Genomic DNA, 18895 nt, shown 5'->3' with positions numbered 1-18895 from the left:
TTTCTGTATTATAACATTCAACATCACATCACGACTGTGGTAGGCCGTCAACATCATCGCCAAATATCGTCAGTGAACGCAAATAGAACAGCAAGCTGCGCTTATGTCGATTCCCACAGTGCGTGGGATCTGCCTCTGTTGTTTATAATAATAATAATAATAATAATAAAATTAATAATAATAATAATAATAATAATAATAATAATAATAATAATTGCTTAGAGGTAGCGTAAAATAAATAGTCTCGAAAGTAATATACACACGTAGTTTAAAAGAATATATGTATCTATGCTTTGAAAACGAAACCGAAATTGAAATAACTTCCACCGATGGGTGTCGCCGCGATCGCTGCTGAGTCTCGCGGCGGGCCGCCGGGTGCACATGTGTGTGTTCTCCGTGACAGTCTTGAAGTTGTGAGTAATTAAATTGTTTTTCGCTACGTTTAGGTTCCACCACCTCGTTGTTTTCGTGTACTTTCGTGCTCATCGACGCGAAGGGAGCATCCGGACTGAAGGCGACGCGATTATTCGTGAGAAAGAAAGGCAGTAGCGGCCTGCGACATCGGCGTTTCTTTGTGACAGTGTGTTTACTATGCCTACGACGGCCGTCATTCGTGGCCAACGAGAAAACATCTTCCATTCGGCCTGACCAGTGATGAAGTGGACTTTTTTTTTCGGTGGAATCCATCGTCAACATCGTCCGGAATCCATCGTCAACATCGTCCATCCACTACGTAAACGAAATGGCGTGCCCAGAGTACACGTCGTGACAGCGCTCCGCCTTCAAACCGAGGGCCTTTTGCAAGGCGGATGGACGGCTCATATAAAAGGTGCGTACGTGGTCACATTCAGCGTCGCGTTTTTATGGTGCGTCATTGTGGTAGTAATTTTCGCGTAATTTCTTTAAAGGACAGCACAAGGTGTGTTGGATGCGAGTGTAGTATGTGTACTTCAGGTGGAGCCTACGGGTACCGAACGTGAAAAAGAAATGAAAATATATCGGATATGTCATTGTTCGTGTGTCCTCAACTAATTGTGACAGCACATAGAGTTGTAGAGAATTAAGTACTGCTACGCGTCAGTATACGGCGCAGGCAGGTAAATAATACTTTGGTTTGGCTAATTCATTCTGTTGCTAAAGATGGGCGCATACTTATACCGGTTTCACACGGCCACTTTCGATCACGATTGAGCCTGTTCTGGATCGAAATTTTCGACTGCGATTGGCTACCGTCCGCAGATTCAGCAAGGAAGCCAAACGTGATCAGAAATTCGATCCCAGTCAGGATCGATCGCGGCCAAAAGTGTGCAGTGGGACAACCGTATTAAATGTCGCTTGTGTACTTGCACTCGTTTTTTTTTTTTTTTCCCAGGTCACGTGGTAGGTAATGATGCAGGTAGCTTGCAATGCTTGTGCTTTCATCGCTAGAACTAATACAAAAGAACCACAACCATCCCGGCTATGTGGCTATCCTTCGTTTTCAGTTGGACTCGTTTGTTCTAGAAGCTTTCGTGCAGTTGCGGATGAACGCGTGGTTGCGCTATTTGTTTATGAATTTATCTTTGTGTAAATAAGTACACCGAGCCTAATCATGTTTTTTCTTGACCTTGAACTCGTTTTTTGGTTTCACGCACGCATGCTTATTACTGCTACTATTTGTTTTCTTGTTGTACGACTGAACCCTGCCTAAGGTGTCCTGTCAGTGGTCGACAGTATTTCTGAAATGAACTGCACTGAACATCCTACGGCTATTCTACGTTTCACTGCCTTATTTTAATGTCTAGTTATAAAGCGCATGGTTATTGTAACTATTCTTGGCTTGTATATATGTATGTATTAAGCTGGTAAATGCTTAATTGTGTTTGCAGTTTTGAGAGGTTCTTTTATTAAGTGGTCAATCTCGAGTGGTATTAATGGTGAGTTGTTTTCTTGTGCCCATGCAGTTAGTCAGCATGAAGCAATTGCATGGGAACCGGCTGATTGTCTTGGGCCTACACATTGCTCAAAAGACAGGGAAGATGTCTGAGCCGACAGGTATACTTTTTTCATCACAATTGGCCTACATATTTTTTCCACTGGAGGATGAAGACCTCTCCCAGTGAGCTCCAATTACCTCTGCCTTGCGCTAGCTGATTCGAAGTGAAGCCTGCAAATTTCCTGACTTCATCATACAGTCTAATTCTCTACCGTCCTTGACTACCCTTCTCTTCCCTTGGCATCCGTTCTGTAACTCGAATGTGCCACCAGTTATCTGCCCCATGCATTACATGGTTGAAGAAGGCACTTGGGCTAGTTGGTGCTCATTGCAGACTTGAAACATCAATAACTAGCGTGAAAAAGACGACAACATCAAGAAGCACATAAGGCAGAACTCTAGACTTCAACTGAAATTTTTGCTGCACAGTAACATGGGATGCACAGAATGTTGACCAATGGAAACAACACAGGAGCTATCGGAACAAATTGATGAACAGGTTAATTTCACATACGAACACTCTTGGTAAGAGCCAGGGACGGCTGCTCACACACCTGTTCCCCACTTTCTTTATGCAAAATGGTTCGTATATTTCCCTATGAACCTGCTTCTGGAGCTGCCTGAGCGCATGATTGCTTTGAAACTGCTCGGTGCATGAGCACGTATGGCGATAATTGGCCAGGTAGCCACTAAGGCACTGAAAGCAGCCCTATGTTCCCTCAAGTCAAACAGGTCGGTGTTTAAAAGACTGCTTCGGGGAACCAAGATAGGGCAGCTGTCAGTGGCTAGTGGCCATCTGGCCAATCATTGCTGTAGGTGCTCATGCACTGAGCAGTTTCAAAGCGCTCATCTGCCCATGCGGCTCTAGAGGCAGGTCGACATTAAAATATTCGAAGCACTTTGCATGAAAAAGTGGGTGATAGGTGCGTAAGCACCCCTTCCCTGGCTCTCACCGAAAAGAGTGTTTGTATGCCGAAATGAACCTATCCATCAATTTGCTCCGATACCTCCTTTGTCAGACAGGGAAAGGGAAAGAGGAATGTTGCTTCCATCCGTCGAGGTCGCATCCCCTGAATCCTATGTTTCTGTGTAGCCAAAATTTCATTTGAAGCCTAGAGCTCTGTCGTGTGTGCTTCTAGCTGTCGTCCGTTGTTTTTTTCACGCTAGTTAATGATGTCTCAAGTCTGCACTACATGGCCTGACCAGCTCCCTTCTTTACTCGTTATGTCAGCTAGGATATCAGCTCCTTCGTCTGCTTTCTGAACGACGCTGCTCGCTTCCTGTTTCTGCTGCCATCAGGACGGGAGTGACATGACAAATGAAATTGAGTGTCATTTAGACAAAGGAGCAGTGAGACTTCCTGTGCTTTACCTTTTGTTGTACATAAATGTTGAAATTGCACCAACACATCTTTTTCCACCTTGTGATTTTCCCATAGCTGTGACAAATGAATATATAGGCTTTAAGAAACTAGATATGCAGTTTGCCTAAGAAAAAGAATACTTTTGCACTTAAAGGTAATGTGTATGATGCTCTAACTCCTTTGATGCATGTGCCTTGAGAGGTGTTGATGTTGTTCATTTCTTTCAGTAAGCTTTACTTGATGGGTATGACTTTGTATAAAGAAATAAGTTCTGAAGAAACCATAATACCTGACAGGCAGAATTATCGAGGTTGAGAGCCAAGTTTACTTTCATGACATTTTTTTCAGGCTGTACTAGTTGACCCTTGATGTTCAACAGTGCGGACTTGTACAAAGGACGTCGAAAGTGGCGAGAAATGGAGACAAATGCTATCGCCTCTTTCTCCATCCTTTGTCGAGTTCACATTGTCGAACGTCATCGACCAATACCAACTAGCCCGTTTGCGTATCTGTACTAGTTGAGCCATTTCTACTATGGTACTGTAAACCGAATATGATAAATTCAAGATTGGTGCCTTTTCTATCTTTCTACAAGTGTTTCATATAATAGTTTAAGGCATTATGGTTGATGTCATGTTTTGACACAACCATAACCTCATAAGGTGTCTTCATGCATGCGAAAAGTGCAAGTTGCATGCTGGCCTGATATGGAGAACAAACCTGGCAGGAGGTAGAGCACATGTTGTATTGTAAACAAGACGCACGATTGCATTTACTTGGCAGTTATCGCAATGTTTTCTGAGATTTACCTGCAGGAACATTAGTTATCTCAGCTGCTAAGGGCACTGGTAAAGACATATCACTAGACACTGGGAGCAGAAAGAAAATCTGATTTTGCAGTACTATTGAAGTCATGCAACATTATGTCTAACCAAACTGGCAGGGATGCTAGCTGTTAAAAAGAAAGGGGTGATTTCAAGAAAATTTTGCATTCCTAAATGTGTAAGTGAAATGCTCTATGCTTATAAGCTACAAAATATTTCCAGGATAATCATGCTAGTTACACTGGCCATTTGCTAATTCAGTAAGGTTCACTGAAGCTTGTTTTAAATTTCAGTGTCTTTATCCAGGGTGATGATTTTAAGTTTTGTGGAATTTTTAAGTATAACCTGTTGCATATAGCATAATTCTAGTCCTTGAGCAGGAATATTCAAACAGGCAGACCTATCTTGCACGAGAAATCGAAACACATGTTCAACGAATTAACGAAAATCTATTAATTAGCTTTTCAATTAATTACTTCATGGCACATATAAACAAAAAGAAAGTGGCTTAACCGAGGGGCCAATGTTTATTAATCTTATCCTAAGAAGCCAGCAAACACTACCAAGGACAACTTAGGGTAAATTACTTGTGATTAGTAAATGAAATAAAGAAATTATAGATTACTGAAAATGAAAGTGGATGAAAAAACAACTTGCCACAGGTGGGGAACGAACCCACGTCTTCGCATTACGCGTGCGATGCTTTACCAATTGAACTACAACAGGGGCCTTTTCCCCAACCACTTTCTTCGGTATTTATGTTTCCTAGTAGAACTCTAGGAGTGTTTGCCAGTGCCACCACATATATGAAGCACATATTGTAATTTACAAATCCTAGCCAGTGAGATTACAAGATGCATCCACTTTGGAATTGATTTACAGAATGACGCCAGTTTGGAGATATGGGCCCTCAAACTTGCCGTAAAAATGCACTGTTGTTCCACTTACTTTTTAACAAAATGTGCTTTTATGCACTGATGCAAAAAGTAACTGGAACACCCTTGTGTAGCGTTCTTTATCAGGGAATTATTCCTAAACTGGTGTCATCCTGGAAGTTCAAGTGCACACGTCTTCCAAGCTCACTGGCTACAATTCGTAAATTGCAATATGCGCAGTAAAATAATTAGTTACGAGGTGAATAGTGAATTTTTTTAATTAGTCGAACATGTGTTTCAATTTCTTATGCTAGTGATGTCCACCTCTTCAAATAATCTAGCTCAAGGACAAGAATTATTCCATCTGCCACAGGAAATTTTTTAAAACTCCATAAAACTTAAAAATGATCACCCTGTACAATGCTACTACAGTGCTAAACAGCCAGCAGCCTAATCATCACATTTAAGAATGCCGTAACAACACTGACAAGTGCACTAAAGTTTTCTGCGCTTCACAGATGAAAGATGTTGGCTATTAGAATGTTTGATCTTAGTGTAACTCACAATCAGATAACCAGCAAGATCAAGTGAAAGCAGATGACAAACTTCATACATGAAAGGCTTTAACTGTGCTTTGATTAAAATAGCTAAACTTCTGTTAAGCATGATGCATTCACTGTGTTGTTCCAGTTCAAAGCATCTAAATGATCAGATGCTAAAGAGTTCTTGCTTGGAAGATCTTTAGTGAAAACCTCTGTAATAAACATACCAGAAGGATTATGTGCTTGCTTAGTGGAGATGTCTAAGATGATGTTAAAAGGTGTAGGTAGGGCTTCTAGTAGAGATGCCAAATAGTTCTGAGAGAGGGGTTGTTACCAGCCACTGTGTAGGTCATAGATTAAGAAAAAAATAAAGGTCAGCTTAGTGATGCTTAGTATAGTGATGCTTGCATTGTTTGTGATAGTGAGTATAGTGATGCTTGCATTGTTTGCCTGGAAAATCTGAAGAACAGCATCGTTTGTGTCTCTTGTTAAAGGAGCAGGCTTCTGTGAAAATGCTGATTTCTATTCCTATAAATAATGTATATTCCTGAGGAGGCAGGCAAAACAACAATGCCATCTGTTATAATAACCGATGAATGTAAGGTCATTGTATAGGCATAAACCCTGCGAATTTGTTTTTGCCTTGTGGCCACCACCTCCTGTGAACTAATGGTTGGCATTTAAACTATTGGTTTTGGGAACAAGGCATTAATGTCAAAGTACCTCTTGATGGTTACCCTGCAATGCATAGCAAAGCATATGGCTGCACCTTATTTTCAATATAACTTGCTTGTAGGGAAAAGTTGCAGTGAGATGATGTGGCTTCTCATTGTAAACTTATTGCATAAGAAAGGATTGATATATTTGTAAGCAAATTATTGGACTCAACACGAGCATCTTTATTTGTGCACATTCCAAATTGTAGTTTTGGGTCAGATGTCACACATGAAAACAAACTGCCCAGCGTTATTGCTGTAATATGAAGGCGGTTAAGGAAATAATGCCTCCAAACACACTACTTTGCCAGTAGTACTGCAAACATTTCGGCTCTTTATCATTAATGCACTGATGATTATGCTATAGAATGTCACTTGCCCCATCTTCCTATCTCTTTGCGTTCCAAAGTAATCGATCAATGCATGACATCCAGTGGTGATGTCCGCTTGAAACAGCGGGCTGTAATTGAATTTCTCACTGCGGAAGGTTCTACGCCCTTCAACATTCATTGCCGTCTGAAAGCAGTTTACGGGGATGCCTGTGTTGAAGTCAGCATTGTGCGGAGGTGGGCAAGGACTGTGAAACATCAAAATCCAGCCGCATCAAACGTCCAGGATCAGCACCGAACTGGACGGCCTGCAACGGCTTCTGATGAGGATCATCAACATCAGGCAGACGAGTTGAATCGGGTCAATCGCAGGATCAAGCAACACCAGATTGCAAAAACACTTGCCATTTCTATTGGTTCAGTGAACCAGATAATTAAGAAACTCCTGGGTTACAGAAGATTTTAACTTGTTGGCTATGCTTCAACTTTTTCATGTCAGTCTTCAGTTGCCGTGGCACCCAACAAGCGCAAGTCTTCTTGTAACGCAGGTCTTTAATGATGTGGTTCACTGAGCCAATGGAAATAGCGAGTGTTATTGCAATCTGGTGTTGCTTGATCCTGCGATTGCCCTGAGTCAACTTATCTGCCTGATGTTCATGACCTTCATCAGAAGCCATTGTGGGCCGTCCATTTCGGTGCTGATCCTGGAGATTTGATGCGGCAGGATTTTGGTCTTTCACAGTCCTTACCCACCTCTGCACAGTGCTGACGTCAACACAGGCATCCCCGTAAACTGCAGTCAGATGGCGATGAATGTTGATATGCGCACAACCTTCCGCAGTCAGAATTCAATTACAGCCTGCTGTTTCAACTGGACGTCACCACTGGATGCCATGAATTGCTCGATTACTCTGGAACGAGAAGAGATAGGAAGGTGAGGCGACATTCGATAGCATAAACATAAGTGCATCAATGATAAAGAGTTCAAAATGTTTGCAGTAATATTGGCAAAGTAGTGGGCTTGGAGGCAGTAATTTCTGAATTGCCCTCATATAATTGTGTAGCCTCTCTCTCCTACATTCATGATTTGGCAGAATGAATGCCTTATTCTTTCGAAATAACGATTTCTTGGAAGTAAGCACCATCTGGGCTTGTTTTCTTTATCCTGGTCTTCATGTGATCTTGAAATATTAAAGTGAATGATGCAGGGAAGTGCTGCTTGTCATGTTTCGTGTACTTTTCCTGACATTAAATTGCAACAAATCATTTTGCAGGTAGAAAACAAGCAGATGGCTACAGCGATCAATGAAGAAATGGCTTCATCTATGATGGCTCTCCTTAGGACATTGGAATGGAGCTACACAAAGGCATCACCAGCCTCGCCTGTTCCCTGGAACATTGGTTTGAATAAGACTGTTCTTCAGTGTAGAACGACCACAAGACTTGTCACCACATACAAGGCGTAGTGCAAGCTCTAAATATTGTACAGGTGGCTAGAATAAATGACCCTCCATGCAGTCACTCTTCCTGTATCTGTGGTAAATGGACCATTTCACGCAGGACACTCACACGTGATTATGTGTTTTCTTCAAAGTTGCTATGCCATGCATTTGGAAACACATTACCTATTGTATGCACACTGTACATAACATTTTTGTGTGCTAGCCTGACTGTAGACTTGCGAAACAAACAATGAAGTGCATGTGTACCCGCTTCAACATGCTGTACTTCAACACCCTTATAGCAAGGGCTATTATATTGCTCATTACACCCGATAGCTGAAGGGGTAATATATTCCCGAACACACCCTTACACCCCATGGGTCGAAGGGTAATATGTTGTTCAAAGCACCCTCAAGGGATAGGGTGTTATTGGAATATAGAATAACCATCATAAGGGTGTAATTGCCTATAAAACCCAGCTTTTTCTAGGGTGCTAGGGGGTTAGTTATAGACACTCAAAAAAACCCTTAGGGGTGTAAATTATTTTACAGTGTACTCCCGCGTTCCCCGGGATTTTTCTTAGAGTGTACTGCTTGGAAAACTGGCGGCTCTTTATACGAAGTGTCTATCGACTGCAAGGGTCCCAGAAAACTGGAAGAATGCAAACATTATATTAATCAGAAAAACGGAGACGTTAAAGAATCGAAAAATTATAGCCCCATTAGCTTACTCCCAGTAATATATGAAATATTTACCAAAATTATCTCCACTAGAATAAGCGCAACACTGGACTTTAGTCAACCAAGGGAACAGGCTGGCTTAAGGAAGGGATACTCTACAATGGATCACATCCATGTCATTAATCAGGTTATCGAGAAATCCGCAGAGTACAATATGCCTCTCTATATGGCTTTCATATATTACGAAAAGGCATTTGATTCAGTCGAGATGCCAGCAGTCATATAGGCATTATGTAATCAAGGAGTACAGGCCGCTTACGTAAATATATGTTTAAAATATCTACAGTGATTCCATAGCTACCTCAGTTCTGCACAAGAAAAGTAGAAAGATACATATAAAGAAAGAGGTCAGACAAGAAGACACAATCTTTCTTATGCTATTCACTGCGTGTTTGGAAGAAGTATTCAAGCTATTATACTGGGAAGGCTTGGGAGTAAGAATCGACTGCGAATATCTCAGCAACCTTCGGTTTGCAGATGACATTGTTCTGTTCAGTGTTGCGAATGGGGGTCCGAAGATGTGGAATTCACTTTGCTCATGGAGGAGTAAGGGAACGTGATGCTGGGCCCGACATTCGTGACGTTTTACGAACACGTTTATATATACAATAAAATTAAAAGTAATACAGAAAAAGTTTATGATGAAGTTGTAGCAGCCGATCACTCCCGCCATCCGTTGCTCCTTTTATGCCCTGCGTGGTCATTGTTCTTACTTCCCCCAATCCGGCGTCAGGAGACCGATGACATCAGGTTCCGCCAATCCGGAGGTCGGTTGCCGGTTCCCTCCGAAGGGAGCTTTGTCGGAAACGCATGCACATCACTGGGCACAAACAGGGAAAGCGTGAGCGTACGCTGACTCAGATCGTACACTAACTCCATCCTCGGCGTGGTCATGCCAATTTGGGCGTCTGACAGGTGATGGCCGTACGTATAATTGCACTGACCGCGTCTCCGGCGTGGACATGCCAATTTGTGCGAATGACAAGTGATGGCCGTATGCATGCTAATTGCTCAAACCTCTCCTGCACGAGGTACTCCAGCGCTGATCATAAATGATCCGTTTTGACGAGGCCGTCGGCCCGTTGCCCATAATCGCGCGAGGCGTGACCGGAGGGTGTCGCGGGGTGAACGGCTGGTCACAACATGAGCTACACTGCAGACGAGTTACAATAAACGATTGAGGACCTTAACAAAGTGAATGTAAGAGTGGGGTTGAAGATTAGTATGCAGAAGACAAAGATAATGATGAAAAGCCGGGCAAGGGAACAAGAGTTCAGGATCGCCAGTCAGCCTCTATAGTTGGTGAAGAACTACGTTTACCTAGGTCAATTAATCACAGGGCACCCTGACACTGCGAAGGAAATTCACAGATGACTAAAATTGGGTTGGAGCACATACAGCAGACATTGTCAGCTCCTGACTCAAAGCTCACCATTATCACTGAAAAGGAAAGTGTACAATCAGTGCATTTTACCTGTGCTGACATATGGGGCAGAAACTTGGAGGAGACTGACAAAGAAGCTTGAGAACAAGTTAAGGACCGCGCAAAGAGAGATGGAACGAGGAATGCTAGGCATAAGGTTAAGAGACAGAAAGAGAGTGGTTTGGATCAGAGAGCTAACGGGTATAGCGGATATTCTAATTGACATTAAGAGAGAAAGAATGGAGCTGGGCAGGTCATGTAATGCGCAGATTAGATAATCGGTGGACGATTAGGGTTACAGAATGGGTGCCAAGAGAAGGGAAGCGCAGTCGAGGACGGGGTGGGGCGATAAAATTAGGAAATTCGCGGCGCCAGTTGGAATCGGTTGGCGTAGGACAGGGGTAATTGGAGATCGCAGGGAGAGGCCTTCGTCCTGCAGTGGACATAAAATAGGCTGATGATGATTCTGAGGATGGTGATTCATGAATAAAATTTTAAAAGCAATACGCCAGGTAAATCGGTCTTGATCAAATGGAGCTTCACAAAAATGTTAAGCAACAATTCTAAAGCATCACGCTGCTGTTATTAGCTATATATTTTCCAATGTCCCAAGATAACTCTAGGTTTCAGAAATTTTATACTTTGAAGGAATGAAAAGCATTTTAAATACAATGTGTCGCCAAATTCTAACGTTTCTGGCTTATATAGAAGCATTATGAATACTTATTAAAACCTATTTTCTTTCTTTTTTTTTCTTCTTTTTTTCTTTCTCATGCGCGATGTATTAAGTTCACCTAGTGTACTCACTGAATAAAAAAAAACAGCATCTTTATGTTTGTTGACTGTAAGGCCCATTTAATGGGTGATGTATAGGCAAAGTTTACAATAGATGGGTAATTCGATCTTTCGCAATAAATTACGTATGCAAGCGCTCTAGAGCGTTGCAAGCGTATCTAACAAGCGAGGCAGAACTATAAACCGCACCAAAACCAAACATTAGCAGCAGTTTGTGGTACGCTGTATGGGAACTCTCTGTACGAAGTTAAATGCAGCTGAATAAACAACAGTCGTAAAAAATGTCTTACTCAAGTGTTAGAGCGTGTGTCATGGGTGCTATCAGCTATACTTCCCCATGTCTCGACATAACCGTGGGTTATATCAGGCCTATATTTCGTGGAATAAGGAGGGAGGTCCTGGTAAGTGCAATGTGTGACAAATTTTTTACGTTCCTTGTCCAGTTAGAGCCGTTGCAAATAACTACTGAGCCGTCCCCCGCCCCCCTCCCCTATTTTCATGCTTCATATAAGACGTTCCTAGTTGGTTTCAACGATGTCTTCGGTGAACTAAACAAGGTACTTTGTGTATATTTGGCGAAAACAAAAGGCGCATTATGCGCAATATGTAGGAAAACTTCAAAGATTAATTAGGACATTTGCAGTAATTTACGCATGCAAGCAATCCGGAGCATTATGAATGTGTTTTACGAACAAAGCAGAATTTATCCCGCATGCCCTGGGAGAACTGTGAACTCAACTGATATCAAATCTAGCAAAAATTGAGTGGAGCGAGGGAGGGAGCGAACGAGCGAGAACACCATGCACGGTAAATGTTCTGGCGGAGTAACATGTGTTTGTCACGGTGTAGATATTTTCACCGCACTAGGTTCCTTAACGTGGTCAATACAGACCAATTTAGGAAATACGAAGCGTAGGCTCTCTGTTGCACACGCACAAACAATGCTTCATATGAATTTGACGACATATAACTGCTGACAACGGTTAATATGGATCACTTAAAGTACGGAGTCTCTAAACAGTCTGCAGACTACAGAATAAAATGATTAAAGTTCACACTTCTTCCGCCGTGGGTCTCCTTCGCTACGATTCCTATCAGTAGTTCGTTTTGTGCCTTGGTGTCCAGCTAGTGCATTTCCATATATATGCAGTCTCTAATATCTGTTGACGTAATGCCGAGGGAACTACTACTTGTTCGAATTCCCTACCACTCGACAGTTTATATCGCCTATATAAAACTTACTTCGATAGGTAAAATTTCCATTTTCTCCCTTTCCGGCTGAATTCTCGGCCTATCGTCCGAAAGCAGGTTTGCAGACTGGCATCCTCCCCTTGCGCTTTTTTAAGGTCTTCCTTGGTCACGCCCCTCTTCTCGAGGCTCGTGCTCGGCCTATTCGTACCTTTCGGGCCTCTACCTTCGTCCTCATCCTGCTGGTCAAATGGTTCTGAAAACTGTATTTGATATAGACCCCGTGGTACCTTTATTTCAGGAAACTTCCACATAGAATCCGGATCACCCGGTTCACGAGCTCCTGTAATGTTCCCCAGAATTACATCATAAATAGGTGATTCCATACACCTCGTCAGCGTCTCTCCGATGAAATAGGGTGATGAGAATGTGACGCGTGCCTGCAGGAAGAACGTGGGTCGTTCCATCAACCACTACCACGGACCGTTGCTCGCCTGTGAAAGCTTCCTGGGGAACCAGGCCACGGCGTACCACAACGGTATTGCCGCCTGTGTCCCGCATAACTGAAACTCTGTATCCGTTTAACAGTGTTGATGAACTACTGGCTTTTTAAAAATTCCCAACAAGAAGTGCCCCGAAACATTACGGGGGGGCAAGGTTTCAAACGGAACAGTCATATGCAGGCACCTTTTTAAAGTATGCGATATAATTACATGCACCTGAAATTTTTATTGCAACTGCTCGAAAGAAACAGCTTCGCTGGAAATTGGGTTGTAATTCTCCTAAGTCCCACACATCTGATGTCTTCTTTTTCTTGTGAATATTGCAAGTACTTTGCAATATTCACAATGCGGGAACAGGGACGTCTGTCAGGCACTCATTGCCTTTCGCCCCTGCAGCATCTTGAGGTTTTATGTAGTGTCAAGAAATAAATGCTAATTAAAATAATTTTTCGGGCCCCCAATGGTTCAGCATGTGTGATTGATAAATAGGTCTATGTCTGTTAAATATAAGAATAACTGACATATTTCCAGGCTCTTTCACTTAATGCAATAGCAATTCACGATATATAAACGAAAGAGAAGAAAGGGAACCGATCGTCGATTTATTGCCGCAGGCTTTGAGAAAAGCTGCAGGCGGTACGCTCCGCAAATAACATTTCCTCGCTTGGTTAACTTGTAAACGGTCACTCCATTTAAACTAAGTTTGTGTGCTGTCAGTGCGCAATGAACATTAATTGCTGTTTGCCCCCTAACTGACGGGAAAGATACGACAGACGCTGCGTCAAGTGCACGAAGTCGCGTGGTGCATCACCGCGCAATCCGCCCAGAGCTTTGCTGTGCTCAATTGTGTCGCGGGCATTTTTGAAGTGACGTTTGTCCAGTAACCTTGGTGGATGTCATGGACGACGACGCCGTCCTCGTTGACAGGGATAAACACGTCAGCACTCACCCTTTCACTTTATTTTGCGACGGCAGTTCGAAGTAACGCTGAATAAAGCCCTGCGGGCATTCCCCCCCCCCCCTTTTTTTTTTTCGTTGTTTCCTATTTTTCTGGTAATAATTGCTGTTGGCATAGTCATTTCTATAGTAAGCATTTTTTTGTTCTTTTTCTGAGACCGAATTCGGTTGCGGTCTTTACGTGCAAATACGGTAGTTATATTCTCTACTTTAGTACACAACGTTACCGAACTGGTTTACACAAGGCGCCGCAAGCTGTGCTTAGTTAGCATCCTAGGCAACTTGATAGTCATATGATGAAGCCAGAGCCTGTGTGGACTGTGAGCTTCACTGTGGACGTTCTTCCATAGTTCATATGTACTCAGAAACATTGATGCTACACAGACATAGGAACAGCACAAGACATTTCCAATTTGATACCCGAACTTTTACGATGCATAATGGTTCAATATATATACAGGCTAAGTTCATAACTTAGGTTCTGCGTTAATGTTTAAATATTACAATCTTGAAAGCAGCGTTCGCACTTTTTTATTCGCAATTCGCTCGTTTAGTATCCTTAGTGATGCGGTGTAACCAAAACGTTAAATAACACTCTGCAATATTATTGTAAAAGGGCTGACGCTCTTGTTTTCAAGCCTAGCTTTTACAATAGACTTCCTTGCTGGGCTAGCTGTTGTAAATTATTGAACAGGAAACTTACGAAACATAAAGACACGTACGCAAGAGAAGTGATCAGAACGAGCACTGAACTTACAACTCTTCCCTTGTAAGTCCAGCGCTCGTCCTTTCTATGTGTTCTGCTGTGCACGCGTCTGTCTCACGCTGTCGCTGCGCGGTACGTACACAGTACAAATTAGAGTATGTCGTCGTACAAGCATGCACGCCGCACATGGATTCGACACGAGACCGCTGCAAGCCAGCGGGCGATATCCAATCCCCTCCTTGTAGTCCATGCATGCGCTACATAAAAACCACAAGCAGTGATGTGCCAACGTGTATTTATAGGACGTAAACGTAAATTTAATGTTGACATATGCGTATCTTACGAGCTCCTTCCCAACCGTGGTCAACTGGAGCAAACGCACGCACGACGTACAACAGTCCTGAGCAGACGACAAGCTCGTGTCGTCTGTTCAGGACTGTTGCAGCTCTGCTCACGCGACTGGTATAGCTATGACCTACTGAGGTGTTGCACTGCCCTCAGAAAGCATGCCATAATCAGTTACAAACTGTTGCAACAGCGCACAACCAATAAACACGACGAATATACTCTGTGCTATGCAACGGCCGCTACGGCGGTTCGGGCTTCTTCCCTCTAGCAGGATGGTGGCGACTTGCTTCACCTTGGAATCTAGTACACTCTACTTTGGGAGTGCCACCTCCACTCCAGAAGTTTAGGTAATACCATGCTGTGAAGAAGTACTCACCAACTGCGGAACGCCAGAGCAGACGACATTGCGGCTGTCCTCAACAAGAGGAAAAGAAAGACAAGGGAGGTTCGTGCAGCGAATCAAAAAAAAAAAAGGGGGGGGTGGGGGGGGGGGGGGGCTCATGCAGAGGAGATCGTTGGAACGCCGGCGCGTCTAGGGCAGCAGGGCCTACAGAACCCACATCTACGAGTGAGGTTCAGTTGACCGGGCATCCGCCTTCGGGACAGAGAACGCCTCGGGTCGTTGCACGGCATGAGACCTCGGAACGGCCCGCTATAGCCTCGAACCCGCATCTACGCGCGAGGTTCGGGAGAGCGAGCGTCCGTCATCGAGACGAACGCCTTGGGCCGTCGTCTTGCACGAGACTTCGGAGTGGTCTGTTCCCCGTCTACGGAGATGTGGGCCGTCCACCTTTTCCTGCCCCGTACTGCTGTGTCTGCTTTTCCACGCCGGTCATCACTCTACCAGCGAGTGTTTCACCCCAAAGACTCTGCGAGTCTCACCACGCTCCGGACTTCAACCGCAACCTCGTGAGACTGCATTTCTTTTTTTTTTTCCTGTTTACGAACAGCCTGACATGCGTGGTCCTAGTTGAAGATAGTGTTTGCGTGCCGTCTAATATACTTGTCGTGTGCTTCCTAATCATGCACCGTCTCCTCCATCTTCCTCGCCTCACACGCCTTGCAACGTGACGATCCTAACAATCACACATGCATAGAGTTTCTCACTATATCCTCCTGAGTTCCGGCTATGGGGCATTTGTCCAATATATTGGACATAAAATACTCCGCCACTACCCAGGCCGCAGCATGTTTTAGCCCGTAAAACCAAGCTGTCCAATATTTTAGACACCTACTAGCGCCACCTATGAAGTTTTGTTGAAAATGCATTAGTCGTTTGGCCACCAATGCATGTGTTTGCAACATTGGTTTGCAATGGCGGCACTGGGTTATGTCACGGAGCGAGCAAAAAAAAAAAAAAAATGCTCGCGGAAAATTCCCACGTGCGCAACCTTGTCAAGGCTCCCGTGTGGGAGCCGAAACGTCTTCTTTTCTTTTAAATCTTTATTTGGTCGGCGAAGTGCCCCGGGTTTTTGTTTACCTTTTAACCATGTTTCATCCCGACCAGACGGGCTTCCGTCAAACACTGAACTTCAGGTGGGCTAAATGACGTCCTAAACAGGAAAGAGACAGGACTAGCCCAGCGCTTGGCGAAGGGGGTGGACGACTTGCGCGAGCTATCCCTCAGGTGCAGATCGTGGTGAGCACGGCGCCGGAGGTGCCGGTACGTGACAGTCACGTACAAAGTGCCGTAATGGCTGCTAATGAGGCGATATGGAAATTGAGCCGAGAGAAAGGCTTCGAGGTTGTCGAAGTAAACAGGGAAGTGAGAAGTTGTGGTGGTTTTAAACGAGACGGGATCCACTTCAATTACAGGCTGGCACGAGAAGTGGGCTGGCGACTTGGTGGTCGCGCTGTAGCTTTGTGAGGGGGCCCGCGGGCGCTCAGGAGGCCACAGTAGGTAGTAATGAAGAAGGTCTCCTACGGCAATCTCAGAACAGCATCAGTGTCGATAACAGAAAAAGGAGGAAAGCAAGAAAGAGAGCTCGCCATTCATGAGGCTACATAAACATGCAGGGCGGCAGAAGAAAGGAAAAGTGGGCAGATTGAGGAGCAGTTAAATAGCGAACAAATAAGGGTGTATGCGGTTACAGAAACGCACCTTAGAGACTCAGGAGAGGCGCCAGTTATTGAGAATTGTGTTTGGGAAGGGTGCAACAGAACTAAGTCGGAAAGAAAGGGAGTGGGAGTCGGAATGCTCATCCATCAGGGAGCCAAATGGAAAAGAGTAAATTCACAATGTCAAGAGCATCTTTGGTTATCAGGTACAATGAGTGGGAAAGAAACTTCGCTGGGCGTTACGTATTTGTGGACAGGAAATAATTGCACAGAGAAGAATAAAGAGTTAGTGGAATGCATAAGCGCTAATATTAAGGGTTTCGGGAATGGTGCTGAAATTGTCCTATTAGGTGACATGCATGCCCACATAAAGGATTTAGATGGCTATACAGACAACAACGCGAACTCAATGCTAGACCTTTGTGAGCAACATAACCTCGTTATCGTGAATACAGGGCCTAAGTGTGAAGGGCAGATCACGTGGAAAGTGGGAAACCGGCAATCGACCATTGATTATTGTCTGATGACAGAAGGAATTCATGATAAGTTGAGAGAAATGGTCATCGATGAGGAAGGTTTTAACAGCATAGGGAGTGACCATAAACCCATCATTTTGAAAATGGGATTTGTAGTTGAGAAAGAGAGCAAGGAGCGAAATATGGCCAGTCCAAATTTGAACGCTGAACAAATAGCAAATATAGTCACTAGAGTCGAGGAAGAACTTGCCAAAATTGCCAACAGTGGGAATATGGTGAGCTTCTAAGTGTAATAACGACAGAAATACGGAAATAGAAACAACGTGCTCGTTGGAAAGGAAAAAAGAAACCGAAAAGCTGGTGGAACAAGGAGATACGAGAAGTAATCTCCGAACGACAGAAAGCATCTCGAGAGCGCAGGCAGGCAAAGAAGACGCAGTTGCCGCAGGATGAAGTAACCAGTAAATGGGAAATATGCCGGAAAAAAAAAGTCTATGGTTCAAATACTGGTGCAAGCAAAATTAAAAGGCGAAAGTGAACGTTGGTTGTCAGAAATACGTGAGAAAAAGAAGACCGCACCTAGAATATTTTGGAACCACAAAAAATTATTAGGCAGGAAGTCAACAACAATACAACAACATATTCTAGACGAAAATAGAACAGACTGGAAGGAGAAGCGGCAATAAATTACATCCGAAAAGTAACAGCCGAATCATTCTAAGGCAATGACGAGGTTGTATTTGAAGAAAAAAGGAGCATCAAAGAGACCCGAAGTGGAAAAGCAGCTGGTGCTGGCAAATTTCCACTGGAATAAAGCGGAAGAGAAAATTCCTAAGCGCACAGCCACAGGGCTAGATGAGGTTCCCGTTATGCTGATTAATGAACTAGGACCAAAAAGTAAGGAAGCTCTGGTGAAAGCAGTGAAAAAACTTTAAAAGATAGACGAATACCAGACAGTTGGCGACAAAGAAGAATGAACTTAATTTACAAAGGTAAGGGGGAGAAAGACAGAATTCACTCGTATAGACCGTTGACCATTACATCGGTAATATACAGGCTAGCAATGCAGATAATCAAATTAAAGCTGCAAGCATGGGCAGAGAATAATGGCATTTTGGAAGAGCTTCAGAATGTCTTCAGAATAGGTAGGCGTGTGGATGACAACTTGTTTGATAACTCAGTGTATTGAAATATCAAAAGCAGAAAGCAGACCGTTGTATGTGGCCTTTTTAGATATTACAGGAGCCTATGACAGCGTAGACCGCAACATATTGTGGGATATTCTGGAAGGGGAAGGCTTAGGTGACGATTGTCTACAGCTTTTGAGAGAGATTTATTTAGAAAATACCGTTTGCGTTGAATGGGAAGGGATGAGGAGCAAGGAGAAAGTTCATATCAACAAGGGACTGAGGCAGGGGTGCCCTTTATCCCCGCTGCTCTTTATGATGTACATGGTGAGGATGGAGAGGGCGCTAGAAGGAAGTAATGTCGGGTTTACTCTCTCATACAAACAGGCGGGTACAGTAGTAGAGCAGCAGCTCCCAGGTTTATTTTATGCGGACGACATTGTGTTGCTAGCTAACAAGCAAAGTGATTTGCAATGTCTGGCTAATATCTGTGGACAGGAAGGCAACA

At 43.7% G+C, this 18895-nt stretch overlaps 1 long non-coding RNA gene across 1 annotated transcript; it reads left to right on the top strand.

Moving 5' to 3' along the window:
* The first annotated feature begins 377 nt into the window (after positions 1-377).
* LOC140219297 (uncharacterized) lies at positions 378-8145 on the top strand. Its single transcript, XR_011895461.1, has 3 exons — positions 378-829; positions 1944-2034; positions 7899-8145. It is a non-coding gene; the product is annotated as an uncharacterized lncRNA (long non-coding RNA).
* Positions 8146-18895: the final 10750 nt, after the last annotated feature.

This window comes from Dermacentor andersoni, chromosome 1 (genome assembly GCF_023375885.2).
Source record: "Dermacentor andersoni chromosome 1, qqDerAnde1_hic_scaffold, whole genome shotgun sequence".
NCBI classification, from domain to species: Eukaryota; Metazoa; Arthropoda; class Arachnida; order Ixodida; family Ixodidae; genus Dermacentor; species Dermacentor andersoni.
Note: the sequence above shows the minus strand (reverse complement) of the source record. Positions and strands in the feature narration are given on the sequence as shown.